Genomic DNA, 27,541 nt, shown 5'->3' on the forward strand with positions numbered 1-27,541 from the left:
AGCACAAGGTTTATAATAGGATGTTAGTCGGTTAAAATTCTTACATTGCAGACAGCAAATCTTTTCTCTGATAAAACAGCAAGTTAACAAAAGGAAGCAGATTGTAAAACTACGATGAACTTGTTCTTTTCATTTTTCCCAGTATAGAAGATGTAAATAACTATTTGTGTTACTACTATTTATATATTATACCAAATCATCTGTTTCATGTTAGCCTTGCAATAGTTGATCACAGCTGCTCCCACTTGGAATTAAAGGATATCGGATAAATATAAAATTGATCTTAGAATTTTAAATGACTTTTTCTACCAAAATGTCAACTTGAAAATGCTTTTTTTTTTTTTTTTTTTTTCCCCTGAAAAAATGGACTCAGTACATTGGGAGTAAAGCTTAAGTAGAAGAATACAAACTGAATGACTGGCTTAGAGATTATATGAATGGAAAGGCATCTGTGAACATTAGACTCTGTATTTCAGTATCTTACTTATCTTCAGTGTCTCATGCTTTTCTGTTCAGTCTTCATGACTAAGATTTACTGGAGGTTACTGCCCCCCTTTCTGGACAATCCTCAGTGGGCTTTTCTTCACCTGCAGCTTATTTTATTCTGTTGATGGCCATATTTATGAATGTGAATACATTTAAGTTCAGAAATGATTTGTCATGTTCACCTTTCTTCCCTACGATCTCTTCCTCCATTTTATTTTATTTTTTTCTTTTTCACCAATGAACATTGCAGCTTTTTAGATGTTTCATCAGATGAGTGCTGCTATGGGTAAAATGTTTCTTCATGTGCCAAAAAGCTGATGTTCATGTTCATTGGATTAGAACTCTTTAGCTTATAGTAACTGATCCTCACTGGGCTGAAAGCTTAAGGTGTTCTGCTGATACACACAAGAGTCTGTGGGGCTGGAGATCCTCTAGATAGATATCACTGTTTTTGTGTGAAAGCAGGGAATGGGTAGAGGAAGGAAAATCAAATGCATTGCAAAACATTCTCTTCTTCACGTTTTGTTTCCTTCTGCTGTTCTCAGTAGACCGTCATCTTCCCTGTCATGGATGAAAAAGACAAACACTGTTTGCACCAGAATCTGGCAGTAAATCTTCTGTTTGCTCACACGGTTGCTTCCATCTCTCTTTCTGGGTAAATTTGCAGAGTAGATGCCTGAGCCATTTATCAGTGAGTAGGTCTGAGGAGGGAGCATTTGAATGAGACACCTGCTTAGACACAAACATGGAGCCTTTTAAATCCCAGATATTGTGCTGCTCTTTATTTTAGGACTAAAAGAGAAATACGCATCTCAGTATTTACTGTCTTTTTATTAGAAGAAGCTGTTTGCTATTGCTTACAGATTTTACTCATTTTAATAAGGCCACATCTTAATCATCTGGGCTGAAATTAGGAAACGTGCTTAAGATGTTACCCACTGAAAGCAAATGGAAAGACTGGATTTGCTCCTCAGATAGCTGAGAGCATCAAGCTGACAGAGACTTGCACAAATAAGCAATCCAAGTAACAGTGCAAAGACAACATAGCCTGACTTGTCTTCCCAAGCAGAAGAAGAGTGTTTCTCACTTTGGGAACACCAAATGTCTGTGACTGAACCTTTCATTCATCCATCTGTTTATGTCCTTTGTGCTGAGTGAAGGCCACGGGGCATCTCCTGGGGATGTTTTCCCAGTCTGTCCAGTACCCGAAGTGAGACTATGCCAGGACCTCCCACATGCACTTAAACTCACCCACAGGGGCTGGTCCCTTCCCCTATGCATCTGGTGTTCAGCCTTGCTGATGTGTTGGAGGTTTTGGCAGGACTTGAGCTACTAAGGTCAAAGGCTGTTAAGATGCTGGGGCTTGTGCTGTTAGGCACCAAAAAGCTCAGCTTTCAAGGCCCTGTCACAATTTTATGTGTGAAAAGTAATTATCTTAAAAATGTGGAGGAACAAAGGGAATTTTCCCCCCCTTTTAATCCCTTTACATCTCAGTTTTGCATCTGTGAAACGAGAACAATATAGCTTCACTTTTATGAGCAGCAGTATGTGTTGTATTCCTCATGAATCATGCAAATACTGTGTGATGTCCCACATTCTCGTAAAGTGTACGAGGAAACAAACAATGCTATTGTCAGAGCATGGCAGCAACAGAGGTGGGAGGGAAAAGGCTGAGAGTTTTTTCCAAGAGAGGAAATAAAAGTAAAGCACCAAGTAGTTGCTCTTCCTGCAAATGTCTTCCCGTTTTCACTGAATGAAGCACCTTTCCTGAAGAAAGGTGACATGAGATGTGCAAAATATAGATTTCCACGTATAGAAGGATGGAATTAAGCAGTGATATTTCTGGTGTTTCTGTGCTTTCATTACTTAAAGTGAGGTCTTTTCAGCTGACTGCAAGCCCCATGACAAGCCTTGGTAAAACAGTACGCTGGAGTAAATGTTAGTGTTTGGGGATCCCCTGACTAATGGAGCTGATCTATCATAGATTTCCCCTTTTTTGTGATGAGCCACTTGTGGTGGGGTCTGCGCTTGCAGGCTGTTCACTTGGGATCCTGGTCCTGGCTAGTGATGGAGGACAGCACTTCTCTATAACTGTTTTACCCCTCCAATGAGCTCAATTACAGGTCACAGTGCAAGAAATGTTGCTCTGCCTGTCCGTATTGGTCCTACGCTCTCCTACACTTACAAATCACATCATCAGCTTTATAAATTCAGAGTGCTCAGTGCGTGAGTTGCCAGACACATCACTTGTCTGATGCTGAAATATTTTAATTCCATCTCCCTCTCGAATATTTTCACACATAATGGAACATTTTGGCAGTGTAGATATCCTTGAGCCTTCTCAAGTGTGGATGTTCCCGTTCTGCTGCTATGAAGGCCGCAGATGAGAAGAGGTGGTATGACTCAGTCTTATTAGAAGGTATTAAACTACTTCATCTTTTATCCCTACAAGCAAAACCCGAGAAAGGCTGTGGGTGGCTATAATGCCAGTGTCTCAATTTTTTTTCCTTTGTATTTCTGTTGCTCAATAAGCATTAATGCACTGTAGGAGAGTTAGAGATTTTATTTAGCTGGAGCTGTAAAAGTGCTTGTTCCTCTCTAATTTCATCTTATTTTTTCCCTTTTACTGCTGACGACTGGCATCATCTGTTTGTCTCCTGGAGGGTTCTGAACTCAATTATGATGATTGTCTCTTGCTACCCTTGTTTTCTGTGCACAACTTCTATATTCCTATTGTCTTAGATTAAATTTGCCCATATTCAATCTCTATCCTTAGCAAATTTAAGCCTCAATATGGGAAAGAATGATCCTAATTTTTAATATGGGAATTCTCGCAGACTTGGGAACGTTGTGAGCTTTCAAAAGCAACAATGTTTTCCTTAAGACCTCTATAGATGTTCTTGTGCTTTCTGCTCTTCTCGCTGCCTCCTCAGCCCAAGATACATAGTTCATGGTTTGGCACCTTGGTTTCACGGCTCATTAAAAAATTGCCCTGTCCCTGGTGTTTTCACTCAAGAAAATTCTATTTAATTTAAATACACACCTAAACTAGGACCAGGTCTTAAAACATTGGGGTCTTATGACTGTATAACAGAGCTACTTTTTCCGAAGTATGCAGCTCCTTTCCATACAACCCTCCAAAATTAATATTGCTCAAAATTAAACTTCTGTCCAAAATGCGGGAGAGGAGGATATTTTTTAATGAAGATTTGCTGTTAGAATATCTTCCTATGCCAAATGTAAATGAAATAATTTTTAAACAAACCAGAAATATCAGGCATGTTGTTTCAAGCTGTGAGATTAAAATATGTACAGAGGTGGTTTTTTTTTAAGCTTGTGTTCCCTTCTTTTATTAAACCTCTGAGGCAATTCAATGATTTGATCTGGATTTACAAATAATTGCAGTTGAGAAAGATCTTTCACAGAGGAAAAAAAATTATTCACAAAAATACTTGTTTGGCTCCAGCCAAGTAGCATATGGGGCTGTATAATTCCTCTCTGCAGGATGCGTTTAACCCCAGGTGACAAGCATACTGTCAGTGCTTAATAATTCTCAGTGGAGAATATGTCAGGAATGATGTTGTTCCTGGGACCTCAGCTTATTTTATGCATTACCTGTAATGAACCCTTACCTGAGGATGCTGGGCTGCCTTTCACCAGTTCCTTTTTGTGCTCTTCAGTCGATGGCCCATGAAACATACTGGCCAAGGAGAACTGTGCAGCAGAAATGATCTTCAAACCTCAGGCTACCATAAACTGAGCAATAAGTATGTTCTTTGTTACTGAACCAGGCTTCTTTTTAAAATTACTTACTGCTTCCTTATTGCTTATTGCCCTCCCATAGAGATTGAGGGCAGGGGAATGATATAATGTTTGGTAGTAAATTGGAGAAATTATGACCACAGGGTTCCACACTCCCTAAAAACATTTCTGCTGTGCTGTGTTGGAAGAAACTTTAAACTATAAGTCCATCCTTACTTCAGAGTATGCTAATATTCCTCATTTCTCCAGTCATTATAATGAATATACTTGGGTAGCTGAAGTTCTGATACAATATGTATGATTGAATGAAAAATAAATTAATTTAAAATGGTTTGCAGACGTACAAAAGGTTTATTCACTGCATGTAACATGCTCAGTAAAATAATATCCTTTAATATGCTGAACTCTCCATAGCTTTTCATGAAGCTACATCTAATTGTACTGCTCGGAGTTGACTAATTCTGCCATTGCTTTCCTTTGAGAGAAATAGCATTTCAAGATATGACTAACACTCTAAGTAGTCATTAATTCTTAATTCAGAATGAAAATGAAACTTTTATACCATATATATCAAACTGAATACCATACAGATACATGCAGTCAGGTCATTTATTTTGACGTTAATATCGGTTAATATTAAATGTTAAGGGGAGGATGGAAAATAAACCCTTAAAAAAATAATAGCAACAGCCAAATAACTTACTAATATAAACATTGGTTTTATTGACATCTACATGTTAATGAATTATAACAAGGCTTTGTTTGTATTGCATGATATAACCCACTGTCTGGGAATATTTTACATTTTGAACATGAAGAATGAGCTTACAATCATACCAGTGTGAGTGATCCAATACTACTTATATTTATGTCACGAATATTGAATCTGACAGCTCTTGTTTTCAGTTTGCCTTGGTGAAAGAAGGTAGAGATGTCTGTATGTCATTTTCCAAGTAGACTTTTCTCTTGACAATTCCAGTGAAGCTCACACGTAGCCAAGAATTCTATTTTATGGGTCTTGTGGGCTCTGCGTGGGAGAACCCATCAGAAAGTATGGTACTATAGTTGTGTTTTGTTACTGCTGTGGTTATGGAAGATGCCATAATAACATGAGCAAGCAGAGAGCTAGCTATTTAAAACAGGTCAGATTGACACTGTGTGCTCCTGACCAAGCTGGATACAGCTGTGTCAGGGATGTGGTGGATGACAGCATCCCAGAGTCCTAAGGAGAAGAGGTTCAGTAACTAGTGTTTCTGTTACCCCTGGGTTGCTTATCTAGAACATGAGAATAAAGAAATCATTCAGAGAATAGGTTAATAGAAGTTCAGAGACGCTCTGAAGACATGCTTAAAAATATTCCTTCTGAGGATCTGGAACTGAACCCAAAGACTACTGGAACATTTTAATGTGTGGGAGACTGTATTCATCATAAAACCATCTCTTTGCAGCCCCTGAGCATCAGACTGAGCAGCTTTTTTTTTCCTCTTTTAGTCCTCTGTATTGCAGGACCTGGCATTATAAACCTCTTGGGCAGCAGTCATAGGAAATAGGCTTACCTGATCCCTTGTGATAACTGGAGATGAGCAGCGTCCTAGAATTAAACCCTCTAATGAAGAGCTCAGGATGGGAATTTTGCCTGTTCAAAGACACTTGTACCTTTCTATTTCTTAGAAACGGTGCTACACAGAAATCACCAGCTGTCTGGCTGCCAGCCTGGTGACAATACAATTCTTTCCAAGCCCCTGACCAATTGTTTTTTTTCATCTCCAGGATTGGTTGTTCCCTGCCTCTTGCATTCAGTCTGTTAGAATAAAGGTAATGAACTTCAAACAATAATTTCAATGCAGCTCTAGCTTCTGTGCTGATAATCAAGACACAATATACTGCTGAGGATGTGCTCTGTATTATACAACTCATTCACCCTGTAATTATCCCTGAGTCCTCCCCCCACCCCATTGTAGCTCAACAGCTACAGATGCTGATGTGACCGTTCTGTGTAGCTCCCGCTGTTTGTTAACTGCTGAGATCACAACCAAATTGGTGGTGGTGAGCTGGGGTCTGTAGAGATGTAGAAATCTGAGTTCATCTGTTGTCAGGGTTCTTGTGAATATGTCCAATAAATGAAGCTTTAAGCTCAGATGCAGGTTTTGTGTGGTCAGGATCTGATAATATTTCCTGGCCAAAGTGCTATCAGAGATGCTAGGCAATGACCTTTGTCCTTCTTCCTGTTTGCTGGTATGTTTATCCTACTCTCTGATGCCCTTCTGTATTTCACACTGTAAATGTGCCAATTTCACCAGCCTGTTTCTTTGGAAATAACTCCTTCTTTCAACCCCTCTGTGGGTGCTGGTGTCAGTGGAAGCCTTGTGCTCCTTAAGGGACTTTGGGTCAGTTCACTGATGTTGGATGTTGAATGTTGAATGTGGGGCTTGCTGGAACTCATTAAATAAGTAAAATTGCTGCAGACTTTCAGAGGAGAATGGGGAAAAGGTACCAATATGGATAAATGCACCCCTGTGTAATGTAGTCTCCATTAAATGCAGCATGTTTTTTTCAGGATTCTGAAATATTCACCATTATTGATTTCCATTTTCTCCTGCTGCATTTCCAAATTATAAAACAGAAGCCATCCCAAATTCTGCTGCTTCAGTCAGTGCTGCTGAAGGGGTTTGTTCTTGTGCTTTTGCTGGGCAGTGTTGCCCCTCCTCCAGATGCTGTTTCTCAGGCAGCAGCACCTTTGCCTATGAGCCAGGAGGTCAGTTATACTTGGACGAGTTTGCCCACTGACACTGGATGATGATATTCTTCTGTACATTCTTCTCACCAGGGGAGTGGTGAGCTGGACAAGTGCTTTATTTTTTCTTTCTGTATGGGCTAAACAAAATATAAGGCAACTTGAGCGTTTGCAGCACGATCTTATAGATCACAGAACTTGTAACCTTGGGTTAGATTCTTTCTTTCTTTCTTGTAATTGAAGTAATATGATCCAGGATGCTATCAAGGAGCCCTTTACTTTTATTTTTATTTTTTAGATTATTATTATTATTATTTTAAATACCTGATACTTAACTGTTTTTGCATTGTGAATATCATGAACACTGGCTGGCACTATTATAAATCACGACAAAGACCAATAACGTACAGCTTTAAAATGAAATGACAGGAAGAAACAACAATATGAAATAGCGCAAGAGGCATTTTGGGAATATTTTGGATCAGGCTTTGAGTGGAATTGTTGGTCTTCAAAGGTGAGAGAAAATCTCTTACCTGCTTTTGTTTCTCTAGTACAACCCATGCCTTTGGGTTTATGGCATTAAAATTATGTGCGCAAATACAACCTTATCCAAAATTTCACAAATTCCCTGAAACAGTTTCATTGATTTCCAACAATTTCTTGACTTGAGTTCAGTTCAAGTATGGTTGTTGAACTGTAACCAGCAATATCTGACTGCTGATGGGGAAGGTGAATTTCTCCTTTCGACGTTATAACCTTGAGTCTCCGTGAGATTATTATCAAAGTGTACTATTAGAGGGTTTACTAAAATAAATGAGGCAAAAGCTGACAACCTAGACTTAGTTGCATTGCTTTGAAGATTTACAATGTCAAAAAAGGGTAAAGTAAGTTTGAATGACAGAAGCATTGCTGTATAGAAACCAAAGCTGCAAGGAGTGTATATCTATGAACCCTGTATGGGCTCCCATTCATCCAGTCCTCCTGTGGGTATAATTATGGTATTTGACTTTTAAATCTCTGCATGCGCCACCATGGTGAAGAATAGGATAATAATAATTGAAAAGTCTGGTGTTACCTAGCAATGATGCAGTTTATGCATTACCACTGTGTTTTAATCCTATGTTTCATAAAAGACAAGAAGACTTGCTTTAAGTTTTAATCTGTCACTAACACTGTAATCTAGTCGGGTAAGCTGTACTTTCCTTCTTGCACAGATAAAACAGCACAAAAAGTGAATAATTCAGAGAAACTTGGAAGTAAACTTCAGGGAACAATTACTCTGTATGCCAGTTGCTTTTGTCCTCTATACCTGGCCTAGCTTCAAAAATGCTTCTTCACTGAGGAATTTCAGGTTGTCAAAACTAGGAAGGTTTTTTGTTTGAAGAGGGAAGTCGCCTTTTCCTCTCTGTGCTGAGAGGGAAGTTCATGCTGGGGACCAGCTGTGGCTTCCATTGACATGTTTGATCTCTATGTGGGCACTTTGGCAGGGATGAGATGCCGAATGTGCTTCTTTATCCCTGTTCCTTGCTTTTTAGACAGTAAACCCTTCTAGGCAAGGGTCGCTCTCTCCTGTGTGAAAAACACCAGCAGCCAGGACTTTGTGCATGATGATTTCTTAAAGACATGGGCACTGTCTTCACTGCCTGGTCACTGTAGAGTTCCAGCTTCTGCTACTGCTTCCTACAACTGAAGATTTAATTTCAGAGATGCATATAAAAGGTGTATTAATTTTCCCAAATGTTAAGCCTGAAATATTTGTTTGTTTGACCTTCCAGCTCAGTCAGGACTGGCATGAATTCAACCTCCTGCTAAATGAATACTGCCTATTGATTTCAGACAGTCTTACACCAGTTTGAATATGTTTAAAAGGCATTCCTTCAGCTTTCCAAGGATTATAAATCAAAGTATTGTGAAGCTGTTGGGGATGGGCTACCTGGACAAGATACTCTAAACAGACATCCTTTGTGTGGGTGTTTCTTAACAGATCATATTTTTCATGTGGTTTTATTTTTAGTCTTTCCTTTAATGATTCACTTGTAAGTTAGAACAAGGCATTTGTGTGTTTATTTTGTGCCTTTGGTAAATTTGGAAGCCTCAAGAAGAATTAAATTTTGTGCTTCTGATGATTAAGGAATATTTTCATCTTATTTTTAATTCATTATTGTATGTTCAGTCATTCTTTACAGCTGTTACTACAACCCTTTCTCATCAATTTGTCCTGAACACAAGGTGGCTTATTTGGTTATTCCTCTAGCAATTTAAGTTTTCTCATCCACGTAATCGAGACAAGCTGATCAGCAGGTGGGGAAATAGCTACCTTTGTGACTTCTACACAGACTTTTCTCTTTGACTGTTCAGTACCTGGAAAGCTGTAAATAAAGGAGTGTGAAATCCTCAAAAAACAAAAAAACTGTCCTGTCTCTAACTGATAAAAGCTTTGTTTAATCTTTGTCATTTTCAGGTATTTACGTTCTCCTCTGGCAACACAGATGAGCTGGTCATGAAACACCTACAGATGACAGCCTGAAACTGTCTAGCCTTGAAAATGGCTGTAAACTCCACACCTTGACAATTTTCATTGCCATTTTCCAGAAGATTCAGGTAGGTCTGCTTGACTTTTTAATGTTTCTGGTACCTTCTAATCATTTATTCTACTTGCCGTCTTTCAAACTTGATATTAAAAAGTGTGCTTGTCCTTAGAATTACAGATCTCAAAGAAATGCTGAAGTTGCATTTAATAAGGCATTCATTGAAAAGTATGTTTTCCAAATTCTACAAGACTGTTTAAAAAGCATCGTGATGTTTGTTGGCCAAGTAATTAGTAGATTATACTGTAGGAGATCTGTAAAATTTGTAGTCCATGTCATTTAGTGTATGACAACCAAGAACTGTTGTTACCGAACTGCTGGGATTTGTACTGCTTGTAGGCAAGCAGAGACTGTGAGACAGGAAATGTGGCATTCATGGTTTAATGCATGTAATGAGCTACTGGAAATGTTTAGAGATGTCACTGAACACTTTTCTAAAATGCAGTAGTAGACTGGTGAGCTTCGAGAGGTGTGAATTTGTTCCAGAGTAAGACTTTGTGCAAAAGATACTGTGAAGTTAATACTCTCTTATTTTAGTTGAATATGGTTGGATGCTCTAGAAAGAGTCATGTAATAGTGAGAATGTTCTGGGAGCTGTTTGTCAGCTGTCTCATTTTGAAAGAGAATGATTTTAGGACATGAGCAAAAGATTAGATCATCTAATTAAGTAGTAGACCGATAACAGTAGAAATGTTTTGCTCCGTTGTGAGTTAGTGGGATGCTGTGAGCTTTGAAAGTTACGATCTGAACACTTACATTGAATGTGTTTAAGTTTGAACTGTGGCATGGCAGAATGAACAGGAGGATGTGACTGGTATGGCTTTGGTATGGCCTTGTGTTTGGGTTCAAAGTGGTGCTCTCTAAAGCATACTCAGCACCCTTGATCTCTGTATAAGATTATTTAAGGCTGTGATCTCTAAGTATACTGACTTCTAAATGAAGCCTTCAAGCACTTAGAAATCAGGCCAGCTTTGCAAAGGAATTCAGATGCTGGTTTTAAGTTCAGGTATACGTCATTGATCACATTGACTATTTTCTGTGGATTTCATATGCTTTCTAAATTATTTTTGCTATTCTCCTTATATTTTATACTGTGTAGTAGAAAATTTTACCATTTTGGCTAAATTTCTTTCCGGAGTAAGTCACCTTCTTGGTATGAGTTGTACTCAAGAAAGATTTGGTATTTGCTCTCTGTTTCTAGAAAAGAAAAATCAGTCATCCTTGTTTGGACATCCTTACCTTTTTAATCCATGCATTTTAAGAGGCACAGAGAGTAACAGATACTTTAAAGTCCTCATTATTCTGTGTTCAACAGCTTTGGACAATGTTTGCTACTAGCTTCCAAATAACCTGTCTTTCTATAACTGACAGGAACCTTCCTCATTCACTGTTCACAATTAGTTTGTATGCACTTCTCAATTTGCTTCCTGTTCTAATGCTTTCTGTGTACTTGGATGACTTTCTCCCTCTTTTCTGCTCCCTGCAATATTGCAAATATTTACTAAAGACCTTGAATTAGTGTGGTATTTTTATTTAAAACAACCTAATTTTCAATTGAGAATTTGCACAATCTTCATGGTCTTGTTGTATAAATAAGTGATACGTGGCTGCTCCATCCTCTGTTCCATGGGCTTGCAATGAAGTGAAGGGCTGGAGGTAACTAGAGATTGTGACAGGAGGGATAGTGGAAGTGCTGAGGATAGTGAAGCCAAACGGCAGGACTGACAGCTTTTCAGCTGCTTTCAGCTGCTTAATTAACAGGATGGCAGTGATTTGTACCTATTATAGCAGAATACTTTCTATGTTTTCTCTTATTTCTTTTAGTGTAAGTTCTTCTGAAAGAGCTAACCATGGCTTTCCAAATGCAGGGCACCCTGCATGGTGGTATTTATTGTAATGTCTGATTATTTAGTATGAGGTTTTTACTTGTAAAATTGCACAGCAAAAACTACAGCAAAACCAAAAATCAGTCTTTTACTTTTAAACAAAGTTTAAAAGAAGAAAGTGGCATGCAATTATTTCTCTAATAGCCTCCAGAACAACTCATCTGCTGGAAAGATGTAAATGGTATGCCAAGCTGTGAGCTGTGGCACTCTCCACTAATTCTTAAGTGAACGCAGTTTCTTGACAACCTTCTGATTGAACTTTCCTCCTCTTCCCCTCTTAGACCAATTTAATTCAAAGTATCAACAGAAACAATTTCTGTGAGGAAAATGGAGAAGTTCATAGGGTAGCTGAAGTTGCATACCCTTTCCCGGTAATGCCACTGAGTGTTCATTCTCTTCATCTATTATTTATCTTGCCCCGAGGTGTAACATGAATAACATTTCTAAGGCATTACCACTAGACTTCTTGCATATGGTGAAATGGTATTCAAAACAGGGCCAAGTTTTACACAGCAGTTTACCATAAGACATTCGCTATTATAATTGTACACAAAGAAAAACTGTTAAAATAGGCATGTGTTCCTCTTGTGGAGGTGTTGTTCAGAGGATAAATCCATTTTTTCCAGCTCTAACAAAGAGTTTTTCTTTGACCTTGGGCTTTAGCAATCTCTGCTTCCATTTTCACTCTCATACTTTTCTCCTTTAATATTTTGGCTAAACATATGGCTTGTGCTTATACCCATACAGTGATCCTATTCCCTTCAGCCTTTGCTGTGACCTCATGTCACGGTGCTAATGGGAGCAGCAAACACGCCTTTCCTCTCAGTGGGGAATAAACTGCATCTGCTATCATGTCAGCATCTCAGTGAGATCAAGTCATCATCTAAGGTGCGAAGCAGCGTGCCTCCACCCCTGCTATCACCTCCAGGACTGGGTGTGTAAGACAAGCTGTAGTAGTTTCATGGGAATTAAACCCCACACTTGTCAAAGAGAAGTCCGTGCAGATTGACTCTCCAGGGCCATCACTAAGCACCGACCCTCTTTCCCCCCACTTTTTTTTTGTTGTTGCTGGTAATGATAGATATGGCACAATCCCTGGGCTGAATAGCACTCGCAGTCATGCCAAGTATCTCCATCAGAAGGAGCAAGGTTACTTCAGATTTATGCCAGTGCTCCCAGGAGATGACTGATTTTCAATCAACTTTGAGAACTGCCGCTGCAATGCCACTGAGCTCATAAAAAGGATAAAATGTAAATATTATTGAAGCCTAACATAGCAGACATTAGGTGTGATATGAAAGGAGTTTTTATCAGTAGCCTCTCCAAAGATTTATATCTGTTGATCAATGCCTTTGCTAAATTAAATACATAAAATCTTTACTTGAGACATAACAAAAAGTCATGAACAATATCAGTATTCAGGAAGTATTAGTGACATTCAGCATGACAAACTGTGTAGGAAGCTAGTTATCATAGCCCTGTGATAGTGCAAATGGCTCTGTTCACAGCACAGTTATTACTTATCTTTCTTAAGGCTGAAAGGCTGCTTAAAAAAAAATAAAATCCCTTATATATTTTATATTTACATTAGAGTCATCAGCATACCAGCTAAGCACTGGATGCTTTATTTCTGTTTCTGCTCTGGTTGGGTTATATGGGAGCAGCTTGACCATTTCCCAAGCAGAAACCTGAGCAACTGCAACCGTTCTGTGGTTTGTTTGTTTGCTTTGGTTTTTGTTTGTTTTGTTTCCTACCACAGTGCCAAACACAAATGAGAATTAAGTGTTTTCTGAGATAAATTCAGAATCTATCTTAAAATAAACCATTTGTGATGAATCTAATGCATGGAAGTATACTCAGTCCAGATACTCAGACCTGAATGTGTGCATCTCTTCTATCCTAATCTAGCTGAGGAGAAGCGGAAAGCCTCAGCGTTTTGAGATGATATATAATAGAATCAATAGACACAAAAAACATATATATATTTAAATTTTCTTTGGAATATTTGAAAATTACTAAGTTTCTAAAGCACAGGAACCAATTAATATAATGAGTTATTTTAAGGACGTAGGTGTGTTAGTCTTACATACATCAGCCATACATCAGGACTGTGGTGCTGCAAGATGCCCATCTTGGCAAACAAGTGCTGTAGACGTGCAGGGTAGGTATGTTCCTGAGATGAGGCATCCCATGGTGCCGGGAGAAGTAAGGGATGTAATCAACAGCATCTGGCACACCTCTGGTAGGACCTGCACTTTATCAGGACGTGAGCTCTGCTGTAGAGGTGTCATCAGCTTGGCCCCAAGGTCAGTTGGGGTTAAGCCTGAGCATAGCAAGCAGTGGGGCATGATTTCCATGTGAACTTGGAAGCTATCTGCGTACCAAGGTTAATGCAGGAGAAGATACAATACAGCCATTATTCTGAGATGTGATTCAGGAGTGTGACACAAAGCTGCAATGTGGAACATGCCTGGAACCAGATTCCTCCCCCAGTCCCTCTGGGTTGTTAGCGTCATCATGGCTTTTACTTCATGTTTATCTAGTGTTGTTGCTCAAGGTCTGTGGAACATGCCCATTGAATAAGAAGAGAATAACAGGAGAAAGAGCACTATGTGCTCTGCCAACCTGCAGCTGTGACCTTCCTGTTTACTATATATTTTTTTTAAGCATTTGTTAGAGGAATGAAGCAGCAAATCACCAACAATAACAGAAAAATCAATACCCGCCTCTGCTTCTTTTGTGAGATCTGGAACATGGCCTCAATCTGTCAGACTGAATTACAGAGACTGTGGGTGTCAGCAAGGGCTCAAACAAATAGACCTGCCAGTGCTCATTGATAAAAGGCTTAGGTCTATATGAGTGCCACTCCTGCTGCCTCCACCAGGCATGGAGGAAACACCAACCTTTCAGCTGAAAGGCCAGTTATGGAGCACTGGGTCTGTTCACTTTTACTTTGCATGTAAGATTGCACTAATCTCTGGAATAAAAAAGGTAAACAAACAATTTGACAAATACAAGACTCTGGGGCATTACCTTGCTAATGAGTGTTAAATTAGGTGGTTATAATTGAATGGAAGGTGATATATGAGCACAGAAACATCATTCTAAAATACGCCATTGATCCACTAGCTAAGAATCCAGTGTTTGACAAAGGTCAATACATCAGAGAGAGGAACAGTCTCCTACCAAACTCATCATTTTCCAAGGCAACAGTAAAGGCTGCATCAGTATAAAGAGGAAAGCTGCTTCATGACTCCAGACGGTAATTAGTTTATATCCTGGAGCATGAAGATTAACATTCTTTATCACTTTTAATTTTGCTAGTGGACCATAGGCTACTGCAAGGAGCTTTTGAGTAATAAACCCTGTCATTTTTGTCTGGCAAAAAGGACCTGGTTTGGAAGTCCAGCATGGTCTCTGTGTTGTCCCACTGCCATTTCTGTAAAGAGACAAGGTAGGACAGCTGCCTAATCCAGCCAGATAACTCAGGGCTTTGTACAGGCCAGCAACTCCTGCTCCACCTTTTAACAAAAATATTCCCTTACGTCTTTATTTCAACATGTGCTTTGAAGACATGAATTTTGCTAGATTCACATATTTTAAAAAATATATAAATAATAAATAAAAGATGCAAAATACAATTCCATTCTCCTCAACTCTGAGCAGGCAGCAGTTAATTTCACAGGCTGGTTAGAATCTATGTTCAGCAGAAGAGTCTTTCCTTTAATCCATATCAGCCTTTGCAGCCTTTCTAATTTCAAGCAACGTCTCCCTATTCTTGTCCTGTACTGTGGGTAGAATAGGAAAATCCAAAGGGGTTTTCATTGCCTTGTTCATTATTTTGTGTGTCTTTGTCATTCCACATCTACCTATGCATCAATGAAATACTGTTAATAAGGGATCAGAAGCCTTTTGTTGAGAAGATATGGCTGATCATAAAAGACGTGTAACTGATAACGTGGTTAAGGCAGATCATACATTGGACCTAGGCTAACACCTGAGAAAGCAGTGAGGAGCATATTGCTTTTCTTCATAAAAAGAGTCAATACTATAAAGGGAGCAAAATAAATGTGAAAAGGGAAAAAAATAAAAATCCCTCTATTTGAGACTGTATTCACTTCTATTCCCAGTATCCCTTTTTTTTGTTGAGTTTCTTGTTTTGATTCCCAGTATAGCAGCAGTGCTCCGTGAAGGATTGTTCTTGCAGTATCTCCACTTTGCAGACTGTTACAGTAACATTTGCTCTAGTAAAGTGCAAAAATCTTGATGATCTAGACAAGGCTATGAACTCTTGTGTGACTGAACCAGACCTAAATTTGCAACCTTCATTAGGAACCTGATTCAGCTTCCTGTGAAGTCAGCTGGACTCTTTCCATGGAAGTCAGAATGACCACTTAGAGGCTAATAGGCTTGAAAAGGTTTGTTCTAACTTGCTTTTTGTAGCAACAGTAGAATCATTTATACACAGTCCCAAGAGAGGCTATGACAAGCAATGGATATTTAAAGTGATACATGACAATAATGACCATGCAGCCTGCAGCTATTTTAATTTTCACAGGAAAACAAACAAACAAAAAAACCACAAGCACTGTATTGAAAGAAAGATGAATGTGTAATATCTAACCCAAGGTCCCCAAATCATGACCTAGCTGGGGCTGACTGCAAGTCAGATTATCTTGCTCTCTGAAACACCATGTGGTGTGCCTTCGGTCAGATGTTAACCTTGTCTCCTCTAGAGACAGGAGCATCTACAACAAAGATCTGGCTGTTGTTCTCAAACCCCATGCAGGCTGAAATTCCTATCTAAAGCCTTCATTTTGAAAAAGTCAGAAGGCAGCTTGCTATGAAGTGCTGGGGAAACTCCTGCATAACCAGCTATGGCCTGGTTTGAGGGGAAAGAAAAAAGTGAAAGAAAATGGGATTTTGTAAGGTGGATAGTCAACAAGGCAGGTGGATTGCTGACACCCAGTACACAAATTACTCAGTATGTTTCTGCTATATATTTTCTTGATTTCTCTTGTAATCTTTCTGCAAAACAGTTTAGTTTCATTGAGCCAGTACTCTGTTGGTTCAGCAATCTTCCCAACTCTGTTTCAGAGATTGCTGCAGTGCAGATTTTAGGCAGTGAAGTTTTCTGGTAAGGTTATGTGAAATACAACTGGACGTTTATTTCAGGCTACTAAGAATGCTTCGTGGAAACAAAAGCTGTTCTACTTGATCATTCTCTGCTACTCATTTGCAGAAGTCTTATCAACCATTATAATGCCAGCAGACAGCCAGGCATGTACACAGCCTGTCATCTCAGAGATGCACTAAGGATCAGCTTTGGAAAGGGATTATGCTGAATTTTCTTTTCATCTGTATTTATGAGTTTTTTGGCTTGGTTATGCACTGTGCCAATCTTGTGTTTGCCCAGAGGGAATATGAGCCACAGCGTTCTTCTTGCCAGCTATTTCCTGAATACCTGTGGTAACAATTTCCAAAGGGCTGTGCAACTTATTATTTTTTTTTCATCTAAATGGAAAAGTATTGCAGCACTGCTCACAGCAAACAGTAGGGAACTGAAAGAGAGTGAAGTTGCTGCAAATTGAAGAACAAGGACAAAATGACTTACCCTTGCTTAGAAAACCAGCCACAAAGCACAGATGACCTTTTAAAATGAAACAAACAAATATGCAAATGGCAATGTGGCTGCATGCCTTTTGGAATTGTTTTGTGAGCACAGCTTCTGTTGGCAAAGACATGGCATGAACCACGATTAATCAATCAGCTTTAGAGGTGCGAGCAGTTCTGCAGTGCTGGCAAGGCATACTTATTCAGTAGGCGTGCATCCATTGCTGTTTCCTACACAGCAACCATGTAGCGTCTCAGTAGTTTAAGAATAGTAAACAAAATTCATATTCACCACATACAGCACTGAATAATTCGCAATCTGAAGTATTTGTCCTGCACATCAGGTAGGGTGGTAAACAGAAACAGAAGGATCCTTTGCAGGAAAGCCTGCTAGGTGACAAGGATGTGAGAGAGAACACCAAGCAGGACTACCTTGCATAGCAAAAATGAATTAAAAGGAGTTGCTCCTGTCATTCACCCCCACAGGCTTTTGAAGTCAAGTGACTGTTTAGTGCTGTGGTTGGTGGCTCCAAGAATAAATCTGTAGCACAGAGCTTGGGAGAGCTGTGGTTTTACTCATGCTTCTGCTTCATTTTAAAGATGTCATTTAGTCTGATTTGTTTCCACCTTCTGTAGTTCTAATCGGAAACCTTTATATACTTAATACTGACCTAGGGCTCATCTGTACCATGTTGTGTCTCCTTGGAAGGCTGGCTTAGTGCCTTTAGGCAAACCCAATTTGGGCTTGCCTGGCAAGGAGAAGTCTGCCACTGAGAACCAGAGCTGGGCCCAGTGCAAGAGCTGAGCTGCCTGCTGCAGGAAACTTGGGGGTGGGGGAAGGGGATGCTGGTGAGAAGGCTCAGAGGATGCCTGAGGAAAAGGGATTGTGGCTATGGAAAGGACCTGCACTGTGTTGATGTGAGCTGGATGATGCTATCTCTGTAGCCTCCTGCTGTGTGCAGCTCTAGGGAAGCCTATGTTACCTGTGTTGGGCCGATTTGAGGGCAGTGGGCTCTTATCTCATTGCACTTCCGCTTGTATGGAAATGGATTACCTGCAGTATCAACCCAGTGCTGGAAACTTGTAGTTCATGGAGATATAGAAACATATGTTCTCGTTGGTCCTGACAAAAATGAAAATATGAGTGCAAATATTGAGTTTTTGCCAGCAACTGATCACTTTGACTTTTCATGGGTTTCTGCCCTACCCTGAGCTGCCCATAGTTATAGTGCTTTTAGTGGCTCTGTACCAGAAATTCAGCTCCTGCAGAATGATCACACGCAGCAATGTTCTTTTCCCTTTCCTTCTAGTGACTATTTTAAAAGCAGCAAATGGCTTTTCTCTTGGCTCAGCTTAATGAAATCCCAGTCACCCAGCAACCGGCCTCTTAGCAGGTGTAGCCCTGGACACAACAAAAGCAAAACAAGAAAACCTCCAGGCAAGCACCAAAGTTTTCTGTGCAATAGGTGAGAGATTTGGGCTAGCTGTGCCCTTCTGCTTGCTGCAGTGTTTGTCTGACAGCAGGTAGTTAGACTGGATGCAAGCAAATGCGTGCATGAAAACCTTAGGAAGATGTTTTAGCAATTAGTTTGCTCTCTCTGGGAGACTTGTTCAGAGGCTTGGTGCAGCTGTAAGTGGTTTGAGGTGGTGGAGGGAGACAACCACTTCCTCACGCTGACTCAGACCTCCCCACCCAGCATGTGAAAGCCATGTTCGTTCTTTAATATTCTTTGGAAAAAACTCTTCTTTTTTTTTTTTCTTTTTTCTCTCTCTTTTTTTTTTTTTTTCTTTTTCTTTCCCTTCCCCAGAGGCTCCATGGGCACAATTGTCTTTTATAGTTGCTTTAACAAGTTGAGTCAAATTTAGAGGATGAATTCCCACAAACTGATTACATGGCTAAAACAGAGCTCTTCAGGAGGGTGTCTCCTGAAATGGTTGCCAGCGGTATGGCGATGCAGAAACCCAGAGCCGCTCCTCAGTGACAGTGTTGTGCTGGGAAGGAACCTCAAACTCATCTCAGAAAGCATGGCCTGTACCATGCCTAGCAGAACGTGCCTACAGTATGCTACCAGAGCTTGGGTGCGTTGGTCTTAGCTGTTTAGGCTGTGAGATGTAAATGATGGGGAGACTGCTGATGTGTGGAATTGACAAATAAAAGCAGAGCATGTCAGCTGCTCTAAGAGGAGCCTGTGGTGGGGCTGTGCCTCTGAAAACAGGCTTAGCTCATGTGCAGCATGGGCTCTGCCTTGGTGAATTCTCAAATCCTCCAACTAAAACCAGATGTTGGTTAGACATAGGATTTTACACGAGTAATGCTTATTTTTTTCTCCTCCGTTTTGCAAGAAGGATATGGTTTCTTGTGCCAATTCTGGTGGTGTTTGGTCGAAGCCTTGGGAAGATCACAAAGAGCTGAGGACTTCCTACCAAGGTGAACTCACATTTGCGGTGCTTGCTTCAGTCTGGTCTCATTTAGAGAACTGAAGTGCATGTTTCTCATCTGTTTTTTATGTTGAACCAAGATTTCCAGATGGGGCTGGTTATCTTCCTGAGTGCTATCCCAGCTGTAATGGCAAGGCAGCCTCGTGGCTCCTGCTATTGCCATGCGAGAGGCCTTCTAGGAGTTCAAAGCACACAAAGAACATGTGATATGAAAAAGGCCTTTGTAGTACAGATTTACTCTACAATAGTTCTGTGCTCAACAACAGGTTGTGGTTTGAAGAAATATTGCTTCTGTCAGCCTTGCATAATGGAAACAGTAATCAGCATCCATTAGGTCAGAATGTATTGTCAATCCACAGTGAAGCAGAAAGGACTACATCTCAGAAAACCTTTTCATTAAGCAAAGAAAATTGATACCAGTGCTTGGCTCAGCCTAACACTTTGTTCATGGAGTTGAGTGAGGATAATGGCTGCGTTTGTTTTCTTTTCATTTGTTTCTCTGTGCACAGTTATTTTGATTAGGAAATGTCCACCTTTCATTCTAGATGAACAATTCTAAGAACTTTCTCCCATCATTTATCATCTTACGTACACAATCAGTGCTTATGTAAAAAAAACAAAGTTAGAACGTGTAGTTGGGACAAAATATTTTGGCTTACGTGATTAAAGTTATGGAATCTCATTTTAGTTGAAAATAATCATTATTATTTTATCTGCGTAGTTAACTACAATCTCTTTTTTTTTTCCCTTTGTGGATTGTCTCAGAATAGCACAAATGATGCTGGTGAGTAATAATGTGCTTAAGAGCAGATCATCATATATGTGTATTAACAACATTGTTATGCAGGCTATGTGGGGCTCTGTAGCTGCATAGCCAGTGTATGGAGGGACTGAGGGTTGAAGGGAGTAGGACGGTGTTTTGACAGAAGGGATAACAGAAATTCTTTGTAGCAACATTGTGTGAAGATAACAATAATTAATGCTCAGTCTGACTCGTTAAATAGAAATCATTTCAGTACTCTAGCCTTGCAAATACCACCACTATCACATTACCGTGACGAACTGATGATGATGAAAAAGAGTTGATGGATGAGTGGTCTCTTGCATGCTGTTATCAAACGTAGTAACTGCAAAATGAATTGCTGCTTCTTGCTCCTATTGCTACAGGATTTTCTCTCTCTACACTTGTCCTGTTGCCATTAAGCTGCCCTTAGCAGAGAGGAGGATGCTACCCAAGCGTTCATGCTCCTACATTGCTGCAAAAATTGCTGTGCATTGGATCAAGCTTGAATCAATGCATATAAATACAGGGAGTGAGTATGAATGTGAAGAATATGTGTTGGAAGGATTTGTACTGATATCAGGTATAATACGATATATCCTTAACCCCAAATTAAGTGTTGTTGTAAATGGAGAAAGTCTCCCCAACCTTTTAAGTGAACAAACTCTTGGAAATCCTGATTTTTGGCTTCTTTCTCTTGCCCTGTAGTTCCCCGTTGTTTGTTGCTCTACTTACTTGTCTGTCTCTGGATACAAATGGCTCTTTTCACCACAGTAACTGAACATAATGAATAAAATGAGATTGTAAATTCCTTTAGGGGACATCTAGCCCACGTGTGAGTGCTATATAAATAATGATCCATCTAGAAGGAAGGTGCTATACAAACATGAGGCTGTTATCATGGTTACTTCCATAGCATGTGGGCCTGATACTGGGTGTAACTGCCACAAAGCATTTAACAAGTCCCTTATTGCAGAGTCTAGAATAATTCCTCCCCAGACTAGCTTTCTTCTGTGCTTGAATGTTTATCTCCCAGACTTTTGAACCACAATTGTACATTAAAATGTCAGCTTTATAGTTGTTTTCCACTACCACACGTAAGAAACGTTAAGCTCAATCATAAAATTGCAGCTAAGGAGAAAAAACAATTGTATCTAGCATTATTAGGCTAGCTTCTTAATGCCAGCACCTATCTGTTCAGTATTTTCTTTGATTTCATATATGTCTTATCACAAATCTGGGTTGCTGAGAAAGGATTTTTCTGGCAGATTTTCATCCTTATCTGATGTATTTGGGAGGAAAGATCTATTCTCTACGTTATTTCCTTCTTTTTTTTTTTCTTTTTCTTTTTCTTTTTTCTTCCCCCCCCCCCCCCCCCCCCCCCCCCCATACAAAGCATAAATCTGACTGTGATGCAGCAGTTTTGAGTAGAAAACTTTACAATGGATTTGGCCCTGGGCTGTGGTGCAGGAAATTAAGGTCAATGAGGTCTTGTGTGAAGGAAAGGGCTGCAGTAAGCCAAAGCACCAGGCACAGTGTAACAGCTGTGGTAGGTGTGCATCTCTGATAGGCTAACAGCATCAAAAGACTGAAAGTTTTCCTATAAATTTAAGACTTCTATCTCAAGAGAAACAATCCAGACTGATTTACAGCATCTTGCTTTGGCTTTAAGTTCTTTTAAAGTTATTTGGCTTTTTGCTGTTAAAAAACACACTAAACAACATCCCAACAACAGATAAAAAAGAAACAGAACTTACAGGTTTCAGTGATGTTGATTCTCAACTAATATTCTCAGAACAATTTCTCCATTAATTTTCTGAAATTTATCTTTCTGGAAATGTTTCTTTTGTCACTTTGGTTTAAATGTGACGTAGACTAATGACCTTATTAATTTTTCTGTCAGTTTCTCTCATTTCAATATTTTAATTGTGATTTTATCTGAAAATGATGATCTCAAAGCTTATTTCAATTATCATTTTAGAAGATCTTAAAGCAGCGTGTAGAATTGCTGCTTTTGTGGCTGATGTTTAGCTCAGAAATTCTGCTGGAGACTAAGCAGGTTTTTCTAAGGTTGACTCAAAAAAAACAACCAAACAACAACCAACCAAAACAAAACAAAAAACTAACCAATGAAACAGAGGAATGGGAAGAAAGATGTAAGTACGTAGCAAATGTGGTATTTGCTGACCACCTCAGTCTTGAAGAATGCAACTCTCCTGTTGTGATTTGGCAGTTATATCATCTGGCATGTTTTCCGCTGCCTGAAGGGATAACAAATACCAACAAGTCCATACCTGGAGGCCTGAACCTTGCTTTAACTATTTAATGTTGTGCAATGATTAGACCGTGTCTCTAGGCCCATTTACTCCATCAGATTAATACATCAGGCAAGAACACGTACTATAGAGAGAAGTATATCCTGACAGATATAATCAAACAGCGTTTAAATCAAGGGAGACGACCGTGACATTAATCTACCCTGGTATAACAGCCCATTTAAATGAGTAGGAGGAGGGAGGTGGTACAAGTGAGGATAGATGGTGTGTTTAAGTAGAGAAATGAAATCTGTAGAATGACTTCAGTGAAGATAGTTTTGATTGAAGTAGTAAAATGAACAAGTGAGAGAGATAAATTTCTTTAAGCTGGAGACACTTCAGGAAAAAGGATGCATGCATATCAGGGATCTGTAAACTGCTCAGACCCATGCAGATCAATGGTGTTGATGCAGATAATATAAGCTAAATTGTTCTGTGTTGTTAATTTCCTTGTGGAGGTCTAGAAGTTGTTTTCTGCCTTTTACAGAACAAACCACTTGCTGTGAGCTTGAGTTAGTAGGTTAAGGCCAATCAGATCATAAACAAAAGAATTTTTCCAGCCCGGTATAAAATGGAGTTGTGAAGCAGGAGAAATAAGGTAAGACAAGCTCATAGATGAGAGAAAATTACTGAGGATGTGTGCTGAAGGTGATACTGAAAACTAGTGGTGTCACTAATTAACTGGAGCAGCAATTAATGCAATCAGGAAATCCAGACATGCAGTGGCATCAGTACCTGGCTTTGTGCAGTCTGGTGTATGTAGCTCATGAAAGGGAATTTCTGGGGTATCAAACAAAATCCTGGCTTGCTGTTAGTGCTCTGAAGGTGCTGCTGGATGCTGAGGGAGCACGTGGGCTATTTCTGAGACCAGCCTGGCAGGGAATTGATGCAAAACACTCACTTGCAGGTATATCTATAGGCACATGCCTCAGCTTGGATTTCTGCAGTGTCTCATTTAGATCTTACTTTTGGTGTGAAGGTGGTTTTGTCTCACTGGATGACTTAAGTGGGAGAGTAACCTGTAAACAAGAGAACAAATTAAGCGTGTTTTTGTCCTTTCCCCATGGCTAATGCCCACCAGCTTCCCTGAAATTATGCTAGGCTTTTACATCTGACATACAGCCATGCTTACTCAAGAGGCCTGAAGTGGTGTCTGACCTTCTCTTGATTCCAGGAAAATCAGGTTATTAAGAGACAAACACAACATGAAGTGTGAGTAGCCTTCAGAGTTGCATAGAAAGCTTGGAGAGCTCTGTTCTAACAAAATGCCATTATCAGCTACTATGGATTATGCAGAAGGAGATTAGGATTAGAAGGGACTTGCTGTGCTGTTCTGGAATGGCTAATTAGATGATTCACATTCCATCCAAAGGGATACAGAGGAAACCAGACCAAGGAGGTAAGGTATGTATGCCTATTGCATAAGTCTATCCAGGAAGAACACTAAGACTAGATCAGACTTGCTAGACAGAAATGCTAGGAATTTTTGTCAACATCATAATGAATAATCCTGAGGCGACATCCTTTCTGTAAAGACTTTTTGAGTTCAGAAATATGCCATGAAGGTCTACCTCCATACAGTGGTTACACCTCAAAAATAATTCCTTGGATCAGACAAAAATCAACAAAGGAGAGGCGTTTTTAGGAAAGCACTTTATAAGCACAGACTTTCTTTCTTTTTTTTTTCTTTGTCTGAGTCTTTTATTTTTTTTTTTTCTTTAAAGGGTGGTGTTAACCACCACTTCCTTTGGCCCATAAAGAAGTTGGGGTATGGAGTGCACAGAGCGAATGGCAAAGCGTTAATGAGCAGCAGATGAACCACATGTCTGGTCGCTGTCATCTCACCCCATTCAACAGGATTGCTTAAAGCTGGACTCATCTGGGTCTTTTCTTCCTGTTCTGTTCTTTTGTTTCTCTTGCCTGTATTTTAGGACAAGGGGACTGTATTAAGAAAAAAAAAATTATCTCAGTAGGTCTAGTCTCTTTATTAGGATTTTTTTTTGGTAAGGTTTTCACTTAGATTCATACTACACTATTTCTTATTCAGCATGACAAAACAGTCATTGTATTAAGTTTTCCTACTCTTCATCATCCATTTGGGATTGTGGGCTAAAGCGTAGAACAAAAGATATGATAAAAGACAGGCATAGCGCCTTCATTAAGAGGACAGGGAGCTTTTGAAGTATGCTCCTGAAGTCAGCAAACAAAAACTAGGCAGCAGAGACCTGCCTGTTACAAATGTGCTGCAGAGATGAGACTAAGCCCAAATGAAATATTATGCTTTTTAGTCACTGGTCCTGCTCAAGAGTGATGAAAGGGATCTGTTGACTTTCTCCTTAGTCAGAGCTTTCATTGCCCCTGAGGAAGGGATACATTGGTTATATAAATGACAATTAATTGAAGTACCCCAGAGCCTGGGAAACTCCAGAGCAGAGAAACATAAGCCTTTGTAGGTGGCATGCAGAAACTATCAATCAGAAAAAGTGTAACTTTTTTTTTTTCTTCTAAGCTACAATTGTTCCTGCTAATATATTTATTTCTGAAATCCTACATTCACCCCCTGAGGCTCAAAAATAATGTGCAACATCATTACAAAACCAAACTCTCACATTTGAAATGCACAGAACATAATGAGGAAACCCTCATCAAACTAGAGCAACCACTCTTGCTATTTTGCCTGAAACTGTCTCTACATCCCAGATGAGAGCTCGTCCCCACGCACATCTTCTAAAGATGTAAGACCTACTTTAGAGAATGACATTTCCTAGTATGGAGGGCAGAGCTATGAGAAGCCCTCGGGATATTGGAGTGACTTCAGATTCCTCTCTCCACCGAGTTTATTCAGCTGTGCTCTATCTACAGTCTATACGATTAATTAATGTGTGATAGATTAGTAACTCCCTAATAGGAAATCAAGCTTTAGCTGCAGGCAGTAGCAGAAGTGCACGGGGTCTTACTCTGACATTACTTGTGCTGACAAAACCTGAGAGCAAAGCTGCTGAGTCTAGCAGGCTGGCAAAGTCAACCCAAGGAAGATGTGGGGCAGAGCAGCCAGTAAAGCCCCCCTGTGCCCCACTATCTGAGGCAGTCACTGCAAGCGTACAGATGCTCACATGCAAATGCTTAGTTTATTCTCAATCCTTTTTCTTAATGGGATGAAAAGTGTCCAATTGGTAGAAAATCATCAGCTCCTGGTGGTTACCTCTGAAAGGTTTTCTGTCTGGGTTGTTAAATAAAACAAGTTCTTCTGAGGATCAAATCAAAAGAGGGAGTTGTCTTTGTTGCATATAAATATTCCTGTTTTGCCTAAGATCTTAGGAAAATGAAATCCTAATTGCAAACCCACTCACTATTAGCATTCCGTAAAGTAATTGTGGATGAACAATTGTTTGAGCCACATCTGCAAACACTATATTTAACCCACTTGCTCCTAACAAAACAGGTTTCTTTGTACCAAATCTGAAAATTGCAGTGAAGAAAAGTGTGGTTTTTTTTTCAGGTGGGAGTTTTCAGTAGAATGTTGCTTCAGTAGAATGTCAGTCAACATCAATATTGGGGCTGTGGCCTGTAGCACAGGCAGCCCGTGTTTTGGTTCCTTTACACCCAGTCTTGGAGTTATATCTCTAGCAGAGGGTAAAAACCTTGATCCCAGTGGTGTACCACCAGGCTTGTCTGTGCATATATGGTTTTGTTAGATTCCCCTTTGTATCGGCATACAATCCTCAGAATTTATAGGAGTGCTTTATCAGCAAAAGCCCCATGCATTCCTATGTCATTTTTTCCCTCTCTGTCCAGATCTCGCCTCGTTAATCTGTGTGTTGCAATGATTTCATCTGGTTGCAGTACATTACTGAAGTCAAAGTGACTTCAGCTGATGTTTTGCTAACAGACCACCCAGCTATGCTCGCTATCATCTGCCATACTGAGAGCGAATGCTCTGGGAGGAAGAGTGACGTAGCCAATCCACCAGTCTGTGCTCGCGGTATCTCATGTTGCTGCATTTCATTTTGCTTGGATCATATGTTCTTCTCTTCCATTTCCTTTTGTCAGTTTTCCTCTCTGTGATGTTCTAAAGTCAGCTGCAGATGATCTCTCACCATCCAACACCTGAACATGAAAGGGCTCTTCAGTGCACAGCACGTATTTAAGGTTCCCTTTCCATAAATGTTCCTCAGGATTCTTTGGCAACCTCTGCAGTCTAAAAACAATTATGCCAGCAAACCTGTTTTGAGAATAGCTGTAGAAATTTGCATTCTGTCCCAGTTTCTGTCATAGACTTCCTTTCTAAGGATGGAAAATTGCTCAGTTCTTATCTGTCTCAATTCTCCAGCTCTAAGGCAGGAATAATAACATTTCCTTTCCCCAGTGCTTTCTCTGTATATTTAGATTAGAAGCACAAAAGGCACAATGGCTGTTTGTGTTCTGGGATAGCTGCTAATACACAGGATCGCTTGTCCTGGCTATTACTAATACGCATTAAAATAATGCTGTCAAATACAGAGAAAAGCTGGTTTAAAATTCGAACCACTATTGATTTTCAATATTTCCCAAAGTCTAATGAGTAATAAACGAGGAGCGTTGTTCCTTGGCTGTGCTGTCTCACATTAGTGCTGCTGCTGTCACTGAGCGCATCCTGCAGTCCCCAGCAGCTCTCCCAAGCTGCACCTGACACGCTGCAATGCTCTTACAGCCCTCGGGCCTGAAAATGATCGCGGCCCTTCTGCAGTGACCACACATCTTTTAAATCTTTCCCTTTGGCTATTTAGAAAGAAGGTTTTAGTGTAACTTACAGTTATAGCTGCAGACTGGACCGCTAAGTAGTCTGCTGTTCCTCGAGAGTATTTGCAAACTGCTCATGTTTCTCTTTTGCTGTTATATTTATGTATTCGGAGTGGTGAGAACAGCTGGTTGGGAGGCTGAATTTCCTCCTGGCGGGT

General features: G+C 39.9%; 1 protein-coding gene across 3 annotated transcripts in view; it reads left to right on the top strand.

Moving 5' to 3' along the window:
* The window catches only part of TBL1XR1 (TBL1X/Y related 1), a 375,211-nt gene that overhangs the window by 116,818 nt on the left and 230,852 nt on the right, over positions 1 to 27,541 (top strand). For all 3 annotated transcript variants that reach the window (XM_015871583.2, XM_085513249.1, XM_085513250.1), the window contains exon 6: positions 9,444 to 9,583. The gene's annotated coding sequence lies outside the window, so the exon portion shown is untranslated. The remainder of the gene's footprint in view (positions 1 to 9,443; positions 9,584 to 27,541) is intronic.

This window comes from Coturnix japonica, chromosome 12 (assembly GCF_054131305.1).
Source record: "Coturnix japonica strain WE chromosome 12, WE-NBRP24, whole genome shotgun sequence".
In the NCBI taxonomy this organism is placed as follows: Eukaryota; Metazoa; Chordata; class Aves; order Galliformes; family Phasianidae; genus Coturnix; species Coturnix japonica.